General features: G+C 33.4%; 1 long non-coding RNA gene across 3 annotated transcripts in view; it reads left to right on the top strand.

The window, feature by feature from the left end:
- Positions 1–1,517: 1,517 nt before the first annotated feature.
- Positions 1,518–15,272, top strand: part of LOC146996623 (uncharacterized) — a 67,495-nt gene continuing 53,740 nt past the window's right edge. For 2 of the 3 annotated variants that reach the window (XR_015042357.1, XR_015042358.1), the window contains exons 1-2: positions 1,518–1,657; positions 7,692–7,837. This is a non-coding gene — a long non-coding RNA (uncharacterized LOC146996623). The remainder of the gene's footprint in view (positions 1,658–7,691; positions 7,838–15,272) is intronic. The other variant, XR_015042359.1, reaches the window with a different exon arrangement.

The following is a 15,272-nucleotide window of genomic DNA, read 5'->3' as shown; positions in this document are numbered from 1 at the left end:
AAATTGCAGCGAAAATATATGCGCAAAAGCGCCAAATTTAGTAAACGTGCTCATTTAACCTCGCGCCAAATCTAGCGAATGTATTTTATTGACAATCAAAACATGCCAAGTTATAAGGTATTTCTCCCACTTCCCTAGCGTGCCTTCGTGGCGTAACGGTAGCACGCTGGACTGGTGCCCGTGGTTCGATTCCCGGCGAAGGCGGTTGCTCATTTTTTATATTGGTTGCCTGCATCCAAATAAATCCTAATGACTCTACAAGTGGCGCCCGAACTAAAAGGGTTGTGAATGATGATTCTCCGCACCCAGGATTTGGCGACTAGGTTCCCTAAAACCCTAGTCGCCCTTTAAAAAGGAGAGTATATAAGGAAGGTATTTCTCAAACTTCTGTAGCATGCCTTCGTGGTGTAGTGGTTCTGCGCTCTGAACCGGTATTTCAAAGGTCCGTAGTTCGATTCCCGGCGAAAACTGTTGCATATTTTTCATCTTTTCTGCTTCCAGTTAACCTAATGACACTTAACCTAATGTTAAAGTTAGAAATCCGATATCAAAATAAGTCATATTTTTTAATGAATTGAAGAACGTTGTACATTCTTACGGCCATGATTGAAAGAACTGCTATAAAGGCCGCCGCATGGGGGTGGCAAAATTGTTCACTGTATAAGGGAGCCTAGGCCAGAGGGGCGCCGAAATTTATTCTTATCACAAGAATTAAAACACAATGCTGGATTTTTCCTCTTAGATATGCGCACAATATCACGCAGTAGTTACATTTTAAACTACTAAAACATCAAATAAAACGCAATCCAAAGCTCAGAGAAAGCTAATCCGATCTCACTGCAAATTCGCTACACTCAACAAAACAGTTATGTAAACAACTGAACTGAGATATTTCTCTCCGGCGTTTTAAAACTTTTCAATCGTGCACCAGTTTCTGTAAAGCAAAAGATTAGAATTAACGGTCACAGCTAGCACAGTAGTCAATTACATTTATTCGGATTAAATATACTCGTACATTACCAGATATCTATTATTACAAGCACCGCGTGCTCCAGTATTTTTACTTTTTCGGCGTAGCTTCTCTTAAAACTCTTCATACGCTGCATTACACGGTGAAATAAAACGATTTTAATTAAAATTCTACTAAAAATTGCTAACTAAAATACAAAATCCGGAACAATATATTCGTTATTCTCTCCAGATCTAGGTTTCATATATTATTCTGTTGTCTTATTCATCTGTATTAATAGCTCTTATCTGTTGCTGATGTATTTCCTTACTTCTGCAAGCCTCATGACCTATCTGGTGGAACAAGTGAGGGGGGGGGAAATTTTTTATTATAAATTAATTTTAAGAGAAAATATATTTTAACATGTGTGCGTTTAAGAAAAAAGAGCAGCGAAAATTTCGCAAAATTACAAGCACATAAATTTTGGCAGCATAGTTTTGTCAAAAGTAGCAAATTTGCGAAAAAATTGCGCGATTTGGCAACACTGCGTTGCAGCGTAAAGCTGATTCGCCGGTTGTGGTTTTGGTTACACCAAAGAACAAATCTGTTGTGTACCGCGGGCTTTTGATTTTAAAAGTTCTATAACTTCACGTGTGTCTTATTAGCAGATGATTATGGATATGGAGAAGGAAGCTTAAGGCTTGTTTTGTATGTATTCACTTATATATTTTTTTTCAACTATACAAAATATTAATATTTGTGTTCCGTTTGTACACAGGAATTCAATATACGAGTAAATTAAAATTTTTGATGTGCAAATGTAGTCGAATATGTTTAGTTTCCTAAAAAAGTGCCAGAATATTTAAATGTGCGAAACTAAAATTATAAAACGTTAGTTTCCTTGAATTATGCGTTTTCTTAGTCTTCAATACAATAAATCCAGATGTAAAGTATAACTTCAAAAATAGGCTGACCATATTTTCGTCATGTCACATATTATATTAAGTTGACCATTATTCTTCAGAACCGTGTGCTTAAAATGCTCGTTAAAAATGGGACAAAATGCCATAACGCACAAAATACCTTAGACGGAGTTCACGCTGTAAATAAACTAGAAACTCTTAAATTTGTTTTTGGTTTGCAAGTAGAAAAAGGAAATTTTTTAGTAAAATTTCTCAAATGATCTTTCTGAAAATTTCTAAAATCATGTATTTAACAGCTTTTGACACTATAACATATTTTCTGAAGCAGGACAGAATTCGAAAGGAAAAACCTCTTGGAAAACCAACAAAGATATCCTGTAGAATATAATACAGTATTATCAATTAATTACATAACTGGTTTTCTCTTACTTGAAGCAGAACTTTATTAATCTGGTAAGATGTTTAGACCAAGACAGTTTAATTATAATAATGTTTTTCAAACTTTTAATATTAGGTATATTTGATATTGTGATAGATAGTAAGAGTTAAGGATACGGTGAATATTTAGCTGAAATATGCTAATCAACCTAAATGCTACTATTTATCCAGTGATGTTAAATATTTAAAAAGAGAAAAATTTCCACACTTTTTTAAAAAAATTCAGGACTTTTATTGGTTATTTATAATAGGGATATTTCCATTCCATTTTATTTCTCTCTTCCTGTTAAATAGTCTTAAAATTTGTTTTAATTAAAAATAAATAAAAGTTGTAGAATGATAGAAGCTTTTCCTAATGTGAAATAACCCTTCCATGAATATGTTTCTTATCATAAAGTTATGCATATGCTTTAAAATATTAGATTATGTTAATTAAAAATTGTAAAATAAACAGATTTTTTTTGCTTTCACAAAATAATAGAAATGTTCAAAGTTAAGCTTTCCTGAAAATTCTTTTTCTTTTTTTGCTATCTTTAGAACTGATAAATTATGACATAAAAATAGTAATCATTAATATATTTAGGGAAAATTTCTTTTCATAAAACATATATGCTTCTGCAGAGAGCCTCTTTCTGTAACTGTTAACTGGAAGTCAATATTTCTTATTTATTTTGAGATTAATTAATATAGCAATTGGATTATGTGGATGGTCTTTCACTTTGTTAGAGATTTCTTACTGGTAACTTTATGCTTCCTAGTTTTCAATTTTTAGCCTTTATTAAGGAAAATGTTTCCTAGAAATAAATAAATTTCATTGAATGAATTAAACTTAAACTCTGTGGTTTCAAAACCCTTTATCTATATCCGGGTAAAAATAAACATTCCTATTTGAAAAGCAAGCGAACGTCATTGAGAAACAAATGCCAGTGGTTTCAAGGCGTGACCACCAAGCCTCTAGAGGATTGTAAGCATTGTGACACAATGCTCTAGTGGTGCAGTGGTCGCGCCCTGAAACCACATAGCAAATGCCACATATATAGAGGTTTTTTATATATATGCAGTTTAATTACTGCAATTATTTATTGTTTATGACAGAAATCCTGATGTGCGATGACTAACTTTTGAAATTTAAAGTTGTATATATTAATAAAAGGAAGTTATTTTGTCTCATCGAAAACGAATTTTAAAAGGCATCCGATCTGAAGTATTAATACCTAAAACATATATGATTTTACAGTCATTTTGTGTTATTTAGATGTAAAAGATCAGTAATCAATTCATTTTCACTCAAAAATTTCGGAAAAAAGAGGAGAAAAAAAAAATCTGAAAATGGTGGTTTCAGGGCACGACCACCATGCATCAAAGGGTTAAACGAGGGTACAAAGAAAGACAGCTGCCCTCTTCCTAAAATTGATTATATTCTTGGACACCATTTGGATTATGTAATGCGTTAGCGACATTCATGTGCCTCATGGAGACTGTGCTGAGAGGTCTTTCCTGTGAAGCTTGTCTCATATACTTGGATGATCATCATCGTCGGGAAGAGTTATGAAGAACATTTAGAAAATCTTAGAAAGGTACTTCAGAAAGTGAACGAAGCCAGTCTAAAGTTGAGTCCTGCCAAATGCAAATTATTCAGACAAGAAGTGACTTACATCGGACGTGTCATCTCTGCTGAAGGTGGGTACACATCCAGAAAAGGTGTCAGTGGTTGAAGGCCGGAGACACCCCGAAAATGTGCATCAGCTGAGAAGTTTCCTGGGTCTTTGCAACTACTATAGGAGATTTGTGAAGAATTTTTCATACATCGCAAGACCACTTCACAGACAGCAAACAAAAGTTTGTGTGGATTTAGCATTTAGCAACCTGAAGGAGGTTCTAACATCTGTTCCAACGTGTTTTGCTTGCCATAGTTAAGGCTATAGGACATTTCCATCATTATCTCTGCAGCAGAAAATTCCTGCTCCACATGGGATCATGCATCATTGACCTGTCTTTTAAATTTCAAGAATTTTGAAATCCAAATAGCCTGGTAGATACAGACTCCAGGAATATGACATGACTGTCTGTCATCAGAAGGGATCATCACATGTAAATGTCGATGTGCCCTGTCTAGAAGACCCTGCCCTAAAAAGCTGCTCATATTGTGTCAAGGTCAATGGGAAATACAAGCTGCTTAAACCGGTCGTATGAAATCAACATCGGCTGATTGAGACCTATGCAGTGACAAAGAAGTCAGGAAAGACCAGCTGCAGGACAGTGACATTAAACCTATAATTGACTTAATGGAGTTTTCAAACACAAAACCTACCTGACAGGACATTTCAATCGATAGTTCTACGGCAAAATAATACTGGGCTTTCTGGGACTCGCTCCATATTTGAAACAGTGTCTTATACCAGAAATTTGAATTGGACCACTTTGGGTACATCCAAGATGTTCAGGCATGGTTCAAAATGATACATGATTTTGCACAATAGCGAATTAACTTTAACAGAGAAGACTTTGCAGAGAGTTCAAGAGTTCTATTGCAGTAACGCAAAGGATGACGTGCAAAAGTGGTGCCGATCTTGCGATGCCTGTGCTGGTCGGAAAGAACGAAGAAATGCAACCAAGGGAAGCTACAAAATTACAATGTAGGAATACCTTTTGGATGTATTGCCTTTGACATCCTGGGACATCTGCCACAAACTGCTGATGGCAACAAATACGTCCTTATTGTCACTGGTTACTTTACCAAGTGGCCTGAAGTGTATCATCCTATTCCCGATCAAGAGGCTATCACGGTAGCAGATGTAATGTTACAGCACTGGATTTCCAGATTCAGATTGCCTCTTCAGTTACATTCCTGTAAAAGAAGAAATTTTAGCTCAACTGTAATTAAAGAACTCTGCAAGCTACTTGTCGTCGACAAAACCCAATCGACACTTTTACATCCTCAGTCAGACGGTATGGTAAAGAGGTTTAATTGAACCATCCTTAATAACCTCTCCCTGATGGTTTCCAAAAACGAAAAGGACTAGGACAAGACACTACCACTATTCTTACTGACCTATTGCCAGTGCTGTCCATGAGACCACTGGCTTATTTCTCATCCCATATGCTCTTCAGTTGCGACCTTCGTCTGTCTAGTGATCTCTTGTTTGTTGTCCTTTGGATGCGCCTTCATTCCCTGAAGAGTACATCCAAGATGTCCAGCTATGGTTCAAAATTATACATGATTTTGCACAAGAGTGAGTTAACTTGGCAACAGAGAAGATGAAGACTCGATATGACACGAGAGCTACAGGACATCGATTGAAGGAAGGAGACAAGGTTTGTTTGAGGAATCCGATTTGATGGAAAGGACTCTCTCCTAAATAGTCACCTTGGGATGGTACTTACACAGGCTGAACAATGTTGTAGTTCTGATCCCTAAGTCATCAAATTCCAAGCCTAAAGTCGTTCATTATAACAGGCTAGCTCCTTACCATAGTCAATATAGTGATATGTTCTATGGGAAATAAAAAGCCATTTTGGTAATATTTAATAACAGACATTTGCAAGTAAAGGTGAAAAGCATAAGTGTTAGAAAACAAACGTGAGCCACTACACTATAGGCATATTCTATTATCAATAATTTGGCTCTACAAACAGCTTTTTGCTTGGCATATGTCGCAAACTGAAACACTACCAAAGTTCTCTGCCAAATTTACACCTACCAAATAACTTATAACCCTGATGCCAAACTGGGAAATAATTTTTCATTATTTTAAGCTTTCATCACCAAGTATTAACTCATGACATATTTCATCAGTGAGTATTAACTTATGACAGTTTAGAAATAACTTATACCAAATAACTACCAAATAACTTATAACCCTGATGCCAAACTGGGAAATAATTTTTCATTATTTTAAGCTTTCATCACCAAGTATTAACTCATGACATATTTCATCAGTGAGTATTAACTTATGACAGTTTAGAAATATCTTGAGCAGCAATACCTAAGATTTTTTTAAAAAAAATGCTAGTAACTATATACCAAACAGGATGGTAATCGGCTAATCTTTGGAATATGGTAACAGGTAGTTTGGCGACATTTTGGTAAGACGATAAAGGTTACTAGCTAGGACTTTAGCAGTGTACATGGATAAAGTCAAGAGTTTACGCAATGCCATTTTTGTGCAATTCTGGGATTTGTTTTGATTGAAAATAGGTCGACATGTACATGGATACCGTGTATGTGCAATTCTTGAAAACGTGGCAAGCAGTTTGCGATTCTGCACTTTCTCCCAATTTCGCACCTAATCTTCATCATGATTAAGCACTTTTGTTCCATAAAAGTTCTAGCATAAGCGTAATTCGGCTAGCAGATTGTTGGAAAAAATGTTGAGTAAAAAAAAAAAAATGCCTTTACTTCATGAAAACAAAATGGCGTTCAAACAAAAACTAGCAGGTTGCTGTAGCAGGGTTGGTCACCAAATTTTCGCCAAAAAATCACCAAGTTACCATAATCCAAAGATTGACCTGGTAATCTTTTATGTTGATATTAAACTGGTATATTGGATATTGATTGACATTTCTCTAAATGTAAATTATTTTAAGTTTCGATGGTTCGCTAAAACCATTGAAACTAGTCCTGTGAAAATTTGCAGATGTAACACTGATTTTTTTTGTTTTGTTTGAATCCTAAATTAATACTTGTTCAGCGGGTTATTTTATCTTAAGCAAATAAATATCGAAGTTTATTTATTTATTGTAAACTTTCATTCTCTTAAAGTCATAAATGCATCATTATTTTGTAAACAACTATTCATACTTTTAATTTGATAATTTCTACATGCTATCTTACTAAATGTAAACTGATGACCTAAAATTTGGGATTGCAGACGAGTCCGGATCTCGGACTTTGTACTGTATTTGATAATTTGTCTTTACCTGATTTTGGTGACTAATTTTTCCTTCTAACTTAAAAAGATAGGATTGATTGTGAAAGGAGTTCTAACTTTAAATTTTGCGCATTTTCTTATTTTGCTAAGTCAATTAATTTCCCAATAAATACACTAGAAGAATGGTAAATTAATTAATATTTGGGTAAAGCCATGCTGATAATTACCTTGAATGAAGTGAATCTTTAAATTTAACTTAGAATTATATGTATGTAGAGAGGAATGTTTGACACTGTATAATATGAATTTTTTATTGTAATTTTTGAGAGTTTTAATTTGTTTCATTGTGCTTTATTTTTTAATTTATTCGTTCTGACTGGGAATAAATATTTAATGTAATGTTTCATCAGAAAAAGAGCACTATTTCCTTTTAATTTAAAAATTTTAAAACCTGTTTTATATTTTGGCAGCATCTGTTTCTATTGATATTATAAATTTTATTATTTTTAGCTTGTTATCAATGCCTGTACCTCTTTATGCATATGAAAATGAGCCTGCCCATGTTGAATTCTGTGAACGGGAGTCTGATGAAGATGATGAATATGAAAATGTTGAGTTTTTTTTATTGAAGAAGATATGGATACAAATGCTGATGAGTATGTTCTTTCCGCAGTACATTAATGTTGGCATATTCTTTATTGTATTGCCTCACCAGTGGCCCACACTACTGAATACTGACAGTTTGATCCAGTTTGGGTCAAAACTCATGGGGACAGGCTGATAAATACAAGCCAGCTTGTCTCAAATTGTCCTCCACCTCTTAGGCAGACAGCCCTTGTAGCTTTCCCATATTCAAATAACCTAACCTACCTTTATCATATTATTTAATAATGTGTTACTGCAGTTGGTTTATGTTTTAAAGTTTACAAAATATATTGTTTAAGCATCATTTAATGCATACGGTACAAGCTTAGCATAAAGAACATAACTCATATTTTTAAAACATTGTAGTAGATGATGAAATCAGGCTTGTGTAAATCGAATTCAAAACCATAACATTTTATTCCCCTTTAGGTGATTGGGTAGTGTTCAAAATGTTTTGTTTCTGCACTTTATATAATGTAGGATATAATGGCTGTACAAGCTGGATCCTAAGATCACTTCTGTAATTGTAAATGTAAGCAGGATCATTTAGTTTGAAATATTTGTATCTTCATTTTTTCATAAGTGACTGGCAGAGTCAGGATCAGTAATCTTAAGAGTGGGTTAAGTATGTAAATGATGATGCTTATCTTGTCTTAACCATAAATTAGAACTATCTTTTGGTCCACATCTTGACACAATAAGTCTGATATAATTCTTTTCAGTCTATATGTTGGTTAATGATGTTTTCAAACTTGTTTTTCTTAACAGTATTTAATTTAGCATACAAATTCTTGACTTGAACTTTTTAATACTTTTTTGAAGGATCTTGGGACTTAAATGGTTGTCCTGTTTCCCATGAATAATTCAGAACTCAAATCCGCTATTATGATGATGTGACTGAGTTTTGGTCTAAAGTTAATTTTATGCTTTTTAAGATATAACAAAAATTGCTACAGAAAATTCCAAGTTTGAGTCAAGTGACTACATGAGTAAGCAAAAGTGATTGATAAACATGTATGATTGTGTTGATGTCATGATTAATATGTGTTACTGGCTGCAGCAATTGTACTGATAGAGTAGAATTGGTTTGTCACAGTTAAATCATTATGCTGACATCGCACTGTGCGAGTGTTATTGGACTCTAGTACTGTACCTGTTGAAGCCATTGAGCACATGTGTTTGGTTTTTGTGTGTATTTTTATTTAAAACTATGCAGTAAGCATACTTAAGTCATTTTGGGAGGAAAAAAAAAAAGTTCTTCCAAAGTGCAGATAAAGTGGAGAAAGGCAACTTAAAAAAATTTTCAGAAAATTGTGTATTGTCTTCTGTGTGCAATTTTGACTTTTCAGTTACTCGTGCAAGCCATGGTGACTGAAGGTGACATATGGAGTCTAATTAACATAAAAACTGCATTAAAAATAAAATCTACTTCAAAAGCAGTGCCCTCATTTTTCTATAAAAAATTATGGCAATTTTGTTACAAATGCAGGGTTTTCATTCTCATCATTTCTGGTGAAGCACTGATCTGTGTTTCGATCAGTGTTTGCCAATTCTGTCATAGGAAAAAAATTACATGCAGAAGGAGTAAAGCAACTGCTCTGGTTAAGTGCATAGTAGATTGTACAAGAAAGGAAGCTGAGCATCATTGCAAAACAAATGGCTTGCATTGTGGATGGAGTTCAGATTACAATATAGGTTACGGTATGAACAGCATAAAGGGAATTAGTTATGGCTTTCAGTAGAGAAATTCAGTCTTCTATACTTCTGTAAGGTTTTTTCCCTATTTCCTTCACATAGCTGCTCAAAATGTCTAAAAATAGCCTTAAATGTTAAATAGCTTTTAATTCATTTGTACACTCTAAAAAGTGACGCATCAATGTGGTATTATATGAATGGGGCGCAATTGTATATGCCCATACCTTATGATAACTTTTGGCAGCTAATGACTGACTAGTTGGAGCTCCAGCTCATTACTACAGAGCATCCGGATGGTATATAAAATAACAGGGCATTCTAATGATAAGGCATAATTTCCATGCCAGTCTGTTCTGTCAACCCACATGGACTGTACCAATGCTTTGCAGATGGCTTCTCAAGCATTATGAGCAAATGTCACCATTTGAGAGAGAACCTGCAGTTGTATTAACAACAGCAAGATGGTCAAATAGCAGGGGTTGCTAGGAAATTGGGTCAGAGCGATGTTACCATTTTTGATGATGTTGTTAGGAACAGGCGAAGCATGGTTGTACGGAGCTTCAAAAAAGTAGCGGTTGACTGAGAGTAACAACAGAATGCGAGAACAGCCTGATTGTCCAATCGGTGCTTATGAATGATCCAACAAGTAACCAGAACATCAGAGTGACTGTTAATATAAAAACTTGGTAAATGGGGGCTGAAATCATGGCACTGACTGCCCCTCACTGTTCCACACCGTCAAGCATGTCTGCTGTGGTGGGAAGTGCATTTGGCCTGGGATCTCGCAGACTGAAATAGAATTATATTCAGTGATGAACCCCAATGACCAGTGAAGATGTTTCTGGAGATGCCCAGAACGGTGGTGGCATACTCACCTAATTGTTGTTCTCCACAGAGTCTATCAGCCAGAAGTTATGGTATGGTTATTTCATTTGTTAGCTGGACCTCGGTGGTTGTCATTACATGACATCCTTACAGCATCGAATACAAGATTCAGCACCCCATAGTGTTGCCATTCCTTTCACGTACCTCTGAACATATATTTCCATAGGATAATGCTCAACCTTGCACCTTTTTACTTATGGTAGTCTTTGTGTTTTTTCAACACTTCTATGGCAGGCATGGTTGCCAAATGTCTCTTTTCAATAGAGTATGTCTGGGCTCTGATGAGCAAGCATCTTGTACCATTGTAGATCAGAGTGATCTAACTTGAATATTGGAGCATGTATGGCAAACAATCTTGCAGGGGGACATTCACCAACGCATCAGTGCCCATCCGGGTAACAGCTTGGGTGCTACTTTGTTAGACGGTTGCACAGATTTTTGGCGATTTACGTTGGCGCATATGTTGGCACGATTTTTACAAACGTCAGCCATCTTGAAAAACGCTGTTTTCAAAGTATTCGAAACTTAAAAAAAAATAAATATCGTTAGAAGTAATAGATTAATTTTTTGTTGAAAATGCCGTTTTTTAAGATGGCAGGCAAGTGTAAATAAATACATTTACTATGAGTATAAAATACTAAAGTAAGGTTATTACTTTCGGTTTTGGTTTGGTTATTACTTTCATATAGCAAAGAAGAGAATAAAAACACTGCTATAAAACATTGTGCCAACATTTAATTAGATTAAATTATTACTGAAATTGAATATCGAATTAAAAACCATCATCCAACATTTAAAAGAATTAGAATATTATTAAATTCAAATACTTTAAAATACCTTATATAAAAAAATATAAAAATATAAATGTATAGAATATAATTAACAGTAAAACATATGTGACAATAATTATCTCAGCAATTTTTAAAAATAGTGTATGAATTTTTTTAACAAAAATTGAAGTATACAATTATAAAATAAAAGAAAAATATGTACTTACATTTTTCTTGAATCATTTAATCTGTTGTTTATTGATAAGTATCACAAAAAAAAAATCGGAATCATAATTTAGATATCAATGAAAAAAATTTGGAAAATGTAATATCAAGGGCAGGAATAAAAAAATTAAAAAAAAAATATATAAATAGATAAAGCAATTTAGAGCCAAATTAATGGATCATGAAGATGAAAAATAACAAAAAAATTTGAAAAAAAAATCCAATAATAGGTATTGTTTTTAAGATTTCGAAGATCCTTTAACCGCCCCTCCCTGAAGTACATGCCAATCTTCCCAGTCTATGTCTCTAATAATTTCAAGAAATTTAACATATGGATGCTCATTCAATGCAGAGCAAATTTTCCTAAACAAATACCAGGCTATGTATCCTTCAAAATCTCCTCGACGATTGTAAACCGGCAAAGAATTTTTGAAGTCACGCCATTGTCTTTCAACTGTGTTAGTATGAGCTCCGGTTTCAGGATCTACGAAATGGAGCAAATGGTTAACTTGCAAGTGATTAAAACCTTCTTCGCTCAAACGGTCATAAGCTTTCCAGCAGTCCGAAATAATCTGGGTTCCCGGTTTGATCCAATCCTTAATTAAAGCGAGAAGAGTATCCGCTGTTCTGTCTGGCACAGCAACTAAAAAACAGCGACCTGATTTGTGCTCTATTCCCCCAAAAACCCACTGCCCTTCAAACACGTGAAGAAGAAAGTCAAACACGTGAAGAAGATATTGCAATTGCTGTAATTGGATGTATTCATAAACATCATATTCCACTCGATAAACTTGTCTCAATTGCAACAGACAGGGCAAAAAGAATGACCGGCGTAAGAAACATATTTGTTATTATTTTGAAAGGAAAAATCAGTAACAAGATCTTACTTACCCTCGTATCATTCATCAAAAAGTGCTTTGTGCGCAGACATTTCCAGAAGAAATTTGCAAAGTTATGGAATTCGTGATTATATTATTATGAACCCCATTATAACTAAAGTTTTTAATCATCACCAGTTAAGGAATTTTTAGTTGAAATAGAGAGCAAGTACTCAGATCTTCTGCTGAATAATAAAGTGCATTGGTTATCAAGAGGAAATGTTTTGAAACATTTTGCATCCTTATTAACAGAAATTAAAGCATTTCTCCTTGAAAAGAGTGTTTATAATCTAGAACTAATGAATGATCAGTGGATCCAAAAATTTTATTTTATGGTAGACGTTACATCTCATCTAAATCAGCTTAATGAAAAAAACTACAGAAGAAAGGAAACACAATTTTTCTGATGTTGTAAGAAGCTATTTCATTTACGATGGTAAGTATTTCATTTGAAAGCAAATTATCTCTTTTTGCTCAAGATTTTGAAACAGAAACTTTGATTCACTTTCCAAGCCTGTTGAAACATCCCCAAGAAAATAGATCTAATATTGACATTTGCTATTTCAAATTAACAGTTTTAGATACGAGAGAAGTTTTTCTCAGCAGGTTTCAGGAATTCAGAATTAGCAAAGCAACGTTAGCCTTTGTTTAAAAACCCCTTAATACTAGTGAAACAGAATTGAATTTTTCTGTTTAGTATTCACATTGGCAACTCTGAAATCAATTGCTGGATTAAAAAAAAAATATATATATATATATACGGAACTTGAAATTTGAACATCTCAGGCACAGAAACATTGAGAAAAATAATGTGTGCTTAGTTCACAGCACGAGTAACCTGGAGAAGGAAGATATGCTGATTTTTAACATGTGGAATAATATTATTCCCGACACATATAATCAGCTTAAAAAACTAACGTTTGATGTTTTCCTTATTTGAGTCTACATATTCATACGAACAATCATTTTCAAACATGAACTTTTTGTCAAGAGTAAATCGAGAAGTCCTCTTATTCATGAAAACTTGGAATAATGCTTAAAATTAAAAACAACATACAAAATGCAAACTTTTCAAGGAGATGCAAGGCCATTGTTCACATTAGTGTTCTGTTAGTCATTATTGTGATTTAAGTTTTTTGCTATCTTACAATTCTCTTTTATCAATAAATAGTATCATTATTAAGTATAATATCAAATTTTATTCAACATACATATATAGTTTAACTAAGACTTAAAAACTGAAGTATTGAGTTAATTTTAGGGAGTGTTGTGGAGCGAAAAAAGATGTAGTATTGAGAAAGGTACAAGATGATTTAGACATATACAGAGAATGAATGGAAGAAGATACACGAAACAAGAATACAAGTTAAGTATGGATGGGAGAGTTGGAAAAAAGTTGAAACTTAGCGAACGTACCTTAATCAGATCGAAAACGTTCTCACTAAAAGCCAGCATCTAATTAAGTGTATAACAGTATAAATATCTATGTAATTTAAGTTTAAAAAATATGGCTTTGTAAAGAGATTTCAGTGTTGAACTGTTGATAATTGACTCTGTTGACTAATGAGTTTGCCTTCACTGGCCAAAGGAACTGGTGAACTGAGACAACTTTGTGTGCCATCTCAAACCTTTCCTGCAGCATGCACTATGCCCTAAAAGGCTGAATTGCTATTATGCCCAAAAGTGTGTATACATGTTATTATATGTAAAGGTTTGAAACACTTTTTTTATTACTTTTTTTGAAATTATTAACTTTGTGTTTCATGTTCAGTTTCAGCAGTTTTCTTAATGTTGATTAAAGAGTTACTGTTTATTACATTTGCTATTTCGTATTACTGCACTAGAGGTTATGATTCTGTGTACATTAATTAGCAGCATGTTTAAATTCTTGGTTAAAGGTCTTCAAGTTAGTTTAATAATTATTTATTGTGTACCTTTTTCATATTCATCTTAAATTTCAGAAGAAATTTACGTCCCAGTTTAGTGCTTTGAAGCAACATATATGTAAATATTGTATAGCATATTCCGTTATGTACTGACTATTGAAATGCATTTTTATTTCTTTTTTGCAGGACATTTTGCAGTTTGAACTCTATGTACTACTGAGGGGGGAGGGGAATTGATATCTAATCTGAAAATGAAGTATTTTTTCATAGGCAATGATTCAGTTTTTGACAATTGCATTCTAAATTAGAATTTTAAGCACATGTGTGAAAACAGGAAAGTGCTTTCCAGGATTTAATTTTTTAAAAAGTGGAATTTTTATTTTGAGAAATCATCTTAAATTTATTTAATAGAGATCATGGTAAATGATTCCAAAATTTTTTGTGTATATTTTACTTGTTCCCAGAACTTTCTGAGTTGTCCTGCTGCGGATAGTTTCTACATAACCACTAAACTTCTGTGATTCTGATTAATTCAGGCTCCAAAGAATGTGATGTTTGTGTCATTATTTGATTTTTAGGAAAGTGATTATTCTAAACCTCATGTTTATATAAAAATTAACTGTAGTTTGAAAATATGAGTCTTGGATGATAATATCAGTGGCTCTTTTAAATAGAAGCTACAACTTGCTTAAAAATATCTTGTGCAGTTAATGCCACTAAATACCTTTCAACATAAAAAATGTCTTCAGAATTATTTTTATTTCTTGCATTTGCTTCAACCGTGAAAGAAAAGAAAAATCTTATTATTAAATTTTGTTGCTGTTAAACATATCTGTAGTAGAAGATAAGCATGTTTTATTTATATTTTTTATGTATTGTTTTATATATTTAGAAGTATTAAATATGTTTATGATGCACAATTTTGAAATCTACAAAATAAATTTTGTTGTATATAAAATTAAGTAAAATAACAGACAATAACATTGCAAAATTAAAAATTTACTCTAACAAACACTTAAAAAAAGTGAAAATAAAATGCATTAAAAATTTGAGTAATATTCTTAAAAGTATCTCTTCATATGGTATTAATAAATACAGTACAAAGTC

Source organism: Stegodyphus dumicola, chromosome 7, assembly GCF_044657685.1.
Source record: "Stegodyphus dumicola isolate Sdum_Otavi_A_Nest chromosome 7, ASM4465768v1".
NCBI lineage: Eukaryota > Metazoa > Arthropoda > Arachnida > Araneae > Eresidae > Stegodyphus > Stegodyphus dumicola.
Note: the sequence above shows the minus strand (reverse complement) of the source record. Positions and strands in the feature narration are given on the sequence as shown.